We start from the raw sequence: 7,856 nt of genomic DNA, 5'->3' as shown, positions 1-7,856 counted from the left end.
TTCACAAAATAAATAGAATAGTAAATATGGACAAGTAAAATAAATAGGGTCATAAATCTGTACAAACATATATACAGGCGCTGTGGGGAGGGGAAGGAGGTAGGGTGGGGGGATTCAATCATTCAATCGTATTTATTGAGCGCTTACTGTGTGCAGAGCACTGGACTAAGCGCTTGGGAAGTACAAGTTGGCAACATATAGAGACGGTCCCTACCCAACAGCGGGCTTACAGTCTAGAAGGAGGAGAGGGAGGAAAAATGGGGCTCAGTGTGGGAAGGCCTCCCAGAGGAGGTGAGCTCTCAGTAGGGCTTTGAAGGGAGGAAGAGAGCCGGCTTGGAGGATGTGTGGAGGGAGGGCATTCCGGGCCAGGGGGAGGACGCGGGCCGGGGTCGACGACGGGACGGGAGAGGACGAGGCCCGGTGAGGAGGTGAGAGGCGGCAGAGGAGCGGAGGGTGAGGGCTGGGCCGGAGAAGGAGAGAAGGGAGGTGAGGGAGGAGGGGGCGAGGGGATGGACAGCCTGGAAGCCGAGAGTGAGGAGTTCTTGCTTGATGTGTAGATTAGAATCAGGGTGGACACTGAGGCTCGCAAAGTCCAGGGCTCTCTAGGAGCAGCCTCTCTCTCTCTCACACACACATACATATACAACTAGAGTCCATAATAATATAATGATAATGATGGTAATCGTTAAGTGCTTACTATGTGCCGAGCACTGTTCTAAGCGCTGGGGTGGAGACAAGGTCATCAGGTTGTCCCCCGTGGGGCTCACAGTCTTCATCCCCATTTTCCAGATGAGGGAACAGAGGCACAGAGAAGTCTAGTGACTTGCCAAAGTCACACAGCTGCTTGGTGGGGAAGCCGGGATTAGAATCCACGACCTCTGACTCCCAACCCTGGGCCCTTTCCATTCTGCCGCACTGTCCGTGCATGGGGACACATACATGCAAAGAACAGGATAATAATAATAATAATATTAATAATAAAGAAGCAGTGTGGCTCAGTGGAAAGAGCACAGGCTTTGGAATCAAAGGTCAAGGGTTTGAATCACAGCTCCACCAATTGTCAGCTGTGTGACTTTGGGCAAGTCACTAACGTCTCTGGGCCTCAGTTCCCTCATCTGGAAAATGGGGATTAAGACTGTGAGCCCCACTTGCGACAATCCGATTACCTTGTATCCCCCCAGCACTTAGAACAGTGCTTTGCACATAGTAAGCACTTAACAAATACCAAAATTATTATTATTATTACTATTATAACTCACGACCTCTGACTCCCAACCCCGGGCCCTTTCCACTATGCCACACTGTCCGTGCACTGGGACACATACGCGCAAAGAACAGGATAATAATAATAATAATAATAATAATAATAATAATAATAAATAAGCAGTGTGGTTCAGTGGAAAGAGCACAGGCTTTGGAATCAGAGGTCATGAGTTCAAATCCTGGCTCCGCCAATTGCCAGCTGTGTGACTTTGGGCAAGTCACTTCACTTCTCTGGGCCTCAGCTCCCTCATCTGTAAAATGGGGATTACGACAGTGAGCCCCCTGTGGGACAACCTGATCACCTTGTAACCTCCCCAGCGCTTAGAACAGTGCTTTGCATATAGTAAGTGCTTAACAAATGCCATTATGATTATTATTACTAAGAATACTATTAGTAATAGTATTATTGCTAAGAATACTATAAGCTATAATAGCATTATTACTAAGAATACTATAAGCTATAAGTAATAGTATTATTACTAAGAATATCAGTAATAGTATTATTACTATATTATATAATAATATAGTACTATATTATTATTATATAATACTATATTATGATAATATACACACAAGTACACAACAGGATAAGCACAGTAGGACACACACCAACCAAGATACACACAAGTACATACCAGGATAAGCATACTAAGACACACACCAACCAAGATACACACACTGGTACACAGCAGGGTGGACACGCATTTGCACACACACACACAAACACACAAACGACCCTCCCACCAGGAGAAGCAGTGTGGCTCAATGGAAAGAGCCCAGGCTTGGGAGTCAGAGGTCATGGGTTCAAATCCCGGCTCCGCCACTTGTCAGCCGGGTGTCTTTGGGCAAGTCGCTTCACTTCTCTGGGCCTCAGTTTCCTCATCTGTCAAATGGGGATGAAGACTGTAAGCCCCCCGTGGGACAACCTGATCACCTTGTGTCTACCCCAGTGCTTAGAACAGTGCTTTGCACATAGTAACTGCTTAACAAATGCCATTATTATTATAACTAATAATACTATTAGTAATAGTATTATTATTATTACTAATACTTTGTGTCTAACCCAGCGTTTAGAACAATGCTTTGCACATATTAAGCGCTTACCAAATGCCATCATCATTAGACTGTGAGCCCACTGTTGGGTAGGGACTGTCTCTCTATGTTGCCAACTTGTACTTCCCAAGCGCTTAGTACAGTGCTTTGCACACAGTAAGCGCTCAATATATACGATTGATTGATCATTGTTATTATTCATTCATTCATTCATTCGATCGTATTTATTGAGCGCTTACTGTGTGCAGAGCACTGTACTAAGAGCTTGGGAAGTCCAAGTTGGCAACATACTGAGACGGTCCCTACCCAACAGCGGGCTCACAGTCTAGAAGGGGGAGATGGACAACAAAACAAAACATATTAACAAAATAAAATAAATAGAATAAATATGTACAAGTAAAATGGAGTAAATAAATAAATAAATAGAATAAATAAATAATTAGAGTATTATTTACTATGATAATTAGCCCAATTTATTTCAGCGTCTGGCACGTACGAAGCTCTAACCGTGTAATAATACTAACAATGCAATAACAATTTTTTATAAAGAGAGATAAGCAGGCACGCAACCCAAAGGACACGCTGACAGCAGCCAAACAAGTCACCTCGGCCCTGGCATGGTACAGCCTGAATTTTGGATCCAGGTCAGTTAGTTGGGGCTGGGCTCCATTGAAAGGGCAACAACCTCTCTGTGAACCCGTCGGGGCCTGGGATGCTGCAACAGAGTTGCCGTCTTTATGACAGTCAATGTTATCTGGGCTTCATCTTAAGCTTAACAACCTCCAGGCAAAAGCATTGCATTACTCTCCCGCATCTAGCCGCCTCCTCCTCCCTTTCCCCCAGTTATGTAATAATAATAATATAATAATAATGGCAGATATTAAGTGCTTACTATGTGCAAATCACTGTTCTAAGCGCTGGGGAGGTTACAAGGCGATCAGGTGGTCCCACGCGGGGCTCCCAGTCTTCATCCCCATTTTAACAGCAACAATAACAATGATGGTATTTGTTAAGCACTTACTATGTGCAAAGCACTGTTCTAAGCGTTGGGGAGGTTACAAGATGATCAGGGGGCTCACAATTTTAATCCCCATTTTACAGATGAGGGAACTGAGGCCCAGAGAAGTTGAGTGACTTTTCCAAAGTCACACAGCTGACAGTTGGCAGGGTCAGGATAGATAAGGCCCAGCGAAGTGACGTGACTTGCCCAAAGTCACCCAGCTGACATGTGGCAGAGTCGGGATTTGAACCCAGGACCTGACTCCAAAGCCCAGGCTCTTTCCATTGACCCACACAGCTTCTCCACTCTATATGAAGCAATCTCTAATGCCCACCCCCCTTCCCACCCCTCAAATCTCTCTCCTTTTTCAGGGTGTTTGTTAAGCGTTTACTATGCTCCAGGCAGGCTACTGAGCACTGGAATAGATACAAGGGCTAGTCAGCATTTTGCGGGGTTTTGTTTCTTCGTAATTTGTGGTATTTGTGAAGCGCTTGCTATGTGCCAGGCACTGTACTAAGTGCTGGGGTACATACAACAGCATGGCTTAGTGGATACAGCACAGACCTGGGGGTCAGAAGGTAATGGATTCTAATCCCAGCTAATAATAATAACAATAATAATAATGGCATTTGTTAAGCGCTTACTATGTGCCAAGCACTGTTCATTTATTCATCCATTCAATCATATTTATTGAGCACTTCCTGTGTGCAGAGTACTGTTCTAAGCGCTTGGAAAGTACAATTCGGCAACATATAGAGACGGTCCCTACCCAACAACGGGCTTCTAAGCACTGGGGTAATAATAATGATGGCATTTATTAAGCGCTTACTATGTGCAAAGCACTGTCTAAGCACTGGGGAGGTTACAAGATGATCAGGTTGCCCCACGGGGGGCTCACAGTCTTAATCCCCATTTTACAGTTGAGATAACTGAGGCCCAGAGAAGTGACTTGCCTAAAGTCCCACAGCTGACAAGTGGCGGAGCCGGAATTTGAACCCACAACTTCTGACTCCCAATCCCGGGCTCTTTCCACTGAGCCACGCCGCTTCCACTCTGCTCTGCTCTTCCACTCAGCCGTGCCACTTGTCTGCTGTGTGACCTTGGGCAAGTCGCTTAACTTCTCTGAGCAGCAGTTCCCCCACCTGTGAAATAGGGATTCAAGGGGGACAAGGGACTGGGTCCAACCCGATTTGCTTGTACCCACCCCAGTGCTTAGTACAGCACCTGGCACACAGTAAGCTCTTAACAAATACCATCGTCATTATTATACAGGTAATCAGATTGGACACAGTCTGTGTCTCAGAGGGGGCTCTGGGCCTCAGTGACCTCATCTGTCAAATGGGGATGAAGGCTGGGAGCCCCACAAGGGACAATCTGATCACCTTGTATCCCCCCAGTGCTTACAACAGTGCTTGGCCTGTAGTAAGCACTTAACAAACACCATCATTATTATTATTATCACAGTGCCCCGCACACAGTCCGCGCTCGGTGAATCCGATCGATCATCCCCAACCTCTCAGCCGACGTGCAGTTCTTCCCCTTCCTGGATCCAAGGCGTCGTCTCCACTTGGATGGCCGTTGCTGGTGCTCCCAACTCATCACGTCCCAAACAAACGCTCCATCTTCCCTCCTAAACCTAGGCAGGACTTTCCAATCTCGGCCCGCAACGCCCCACCCTCCCTGCCCTACAAGCCCTCGGTTGCATACGCAACTCCTTGCCATTTTTCATCTCTCACATGCCAAAGCCCTGTGGTTCTTCTGACACAGCACCTCCCTGATCCGCCTCCTCCTCTCTACCGAAACCACTACCACCCTGGTACGGCTTCTGGTCGCATCACTGCCGGGCTGTTGCATCAGCCTCCTCACCCCGCAGTTTGCACGCCGTCCCTGCCCCACTTAGGGCTCGCGGTCTAAATAGGAGGGAGAACCAGTGTGGAATCTCCATTTTGGAGTTGAGGAAACTGAATCAATCAATTGTATTTATTGAGCACTTACTGTGTGCAGAGCACTGGACTAAGAGCTTGGGAAGTCCAAGTTGGCAACATATAGAGCCGGTCCCTACCCAACAGTGGGCTCACAGTCTAGAAGGGGGAGACAGAGAACAAAACGAAACTATTAACAAAATAAAATAAATAGAATAGATATGTACAAGTAAAATAAATGAGAATTTCACCCAGCAAGCAGTTGGCAGAGGTGGGATCGGTATCCACGTCCTCTAACTCGCAGGCCTGAGCTCTTTTCACTCGCCAACCATGCCGCTCATCTTCCCGGGGTATCTTTCAGCCCACATCTCGCTTCTCCCCAGAACCCTCCGCTGACTCCCTGATTCTTGATCCTCACAAAAACTCCTCACAGTCGGCTTTAAAGTCTCCACCAACTAACCCACCTTACCGCTTACCCTGTGAGCCCCCCATGGGACAACCTGATCGCCTTGTAACCTCCCCAACGCTTACAGCAGTGCTTTGCACATAGTAAGCACTTAATAAATGTCATCATTATTATTATTAATGATGCTCTGCTCTTTTCACCTACTACTCCCCAACTTGCTCTCTTCCCTCCTCCCTACCCATCAATGGTATTTATTCATTCATTTCATTCATTCAATACAATTGAATGAATGAATGAATGAATTGTATTTATTGAGCGCTTACTGTGTGCCGAGCACTGTACTAAGTGCTTGGGAAGTACGAGTTGGCAACATATAGAGATGGTCCCTACCCAGCAGCGGGCTCACAGTCTAGAAGGGGGGGGACAGACAACAAAACAAAATTATTAAGCATTTATTCCGTGACAAGCACTGTACTTGGGAGAGTGCAAAGAGAGACAGCAGTAGACATGATCCCCTCTCAAGGAGCTTACAATTTAGCGGGGGAGACAGAAACTAAAACTACAATAAATTATGTGTAGGGGAAGCAAAACATATCAAGATTTGTTGGTAAGAGCTTCAGGAGAGGGGGCGGTGAGCATGGAAGTAGAGCGCCAAGTGTTTAGTACAGTGCTATGCACATGGTAAGCATGCAATAGATACCACTGATTAGGTGATGTGGAAGGGCGGTAAGAGCCCACCCTTCTAGACTGTGAGCCCACTGTTGGGTAGGGACCATCTCAATATGTTGCCAAATTGTACTTCCCAAGCGCTTAGTACAGTGCTCTGCACACAGTAAGCGCTCAATAAATATGATTGAATGAATGAATGAATGGGGAGGTAAGACATTAATCCAGAAAGGCCATCTGGAGATGCGATTTCAGAAGGGCCTTGAAGATGGGGAGAGCAGTGGTCTTCCAGGTGTAAAGGTCATGGGTTTGAATCCCGGCCCCGCCACATGTCTGCTGTGTGACCTTGGGCAAGTCACTTAACTTCTCTGAGCCTCAGTTACTTCATCTGGAAAATGGGGATTATGACTGTGAGCCCCATGTGGGACGACCTGATCACCATGTATCCCCCCCACCAGCACTTAGAACAGTGCTTTGCACATAGTAAGCGCTTAATAAATGCCATCATCATCATTATTATTATTATTAAAGGGGGAGGGAGTTCCTGGCAGCGGAAGGGTGTGAACAATGGCGAGAGAGAGGAGAATGAGGCTCAGGAGAGGTAGCCTTGAGAGGAGTGATCTATTTTTGAAGTTGTTTTCTGTGTAAATCATAGTTCGTGGTTTTCAATCTCTATTGGAATTTACTTTCTCGCTTTCTTTTCCAGGGTATCTCCAATTAAATATTATTTATGAGTAGATATAATCCGAGTTTTATAATTCTTCAAAATAGACAGGGTTCCTTTTCGCATTCTGGCCAGATTCCACACCTCGTTTATTCCTTTTGAAGGCCTGGTTTGGTAAAGGGATCCTAAAGATTCTCGTGTTTTAGGTGTTTTATCATGGTGGACTGACAATTGGACTGGAGAGGAGAAAGTTTGGAAGCAGAGAACTCTATGAAGAAGCTGACGGGGAAGTTGAATTGGGATATGACAAGTGTTAGGACTGGCAGGGTGTCAGTTCAGATGTAGATTTTGGAAGTGTGCGGAAGGGAGAACTGCTCGGATCTGGTGACAAGTTGAACTCTAATTCGAGGATAATCGAGTCAAAGATAACGTGAAGGATGTCGGCCCTGAGCGATTCAAAAGATAGCGGTGTTGTCAACAGTAACGGGAAAATCAGGAGGAAGAGAGGATTTAGGAGGGAAGTTAAAGAGTTCGGTTTGGGACGTGTTGAGCTTGAGGTGTCAGCAGGATGTCTAAGTAGAAATCTCCTAGACAGGGGGAAATGCCAAACTGCAGAGGAAAGATGCCAGGATTCGTGAGTTAGATTTGGGAGCCATCTGTCTAAGGGCTGAAGCTGAGAGAACAGACCAGCTCTCCAAGGGAGTGAGATAGATTGACCCAGAATTTACCTTTGAGGGGCAATTAGAGGGTGGGAGGCAGAGGAAGACCTTGTGAAAGAGACTGAGAAAGAACAGCCACAGAGGTAGGAGGAGAACCCAGAAAGGACCGTGTCAGAAAATCCAAGGTTAGACAGTGTTTCTAGGTGAAGGGGGGTAGACCGAA

This window comes from Tachyglossus aculeatus, assembly GCF_015852505.1.
Source record: "Tachyglossus aculeatus isolate mTacAcu1 chromosome 12 unlocalized genomic scaffold, mTacAcu1.pri SUPER_6_unloc_1, whole genome shotgun sequence".
Lineage (NCBI taxonomy): Eukaryota > Metazoa > Chordata > Mammalia > Monotremata > Tachyglossidae > Tachyglossus > Tachyglossus aculeatus.
This window is presented reverse-complemented; position numbering follows the sequence as displayed.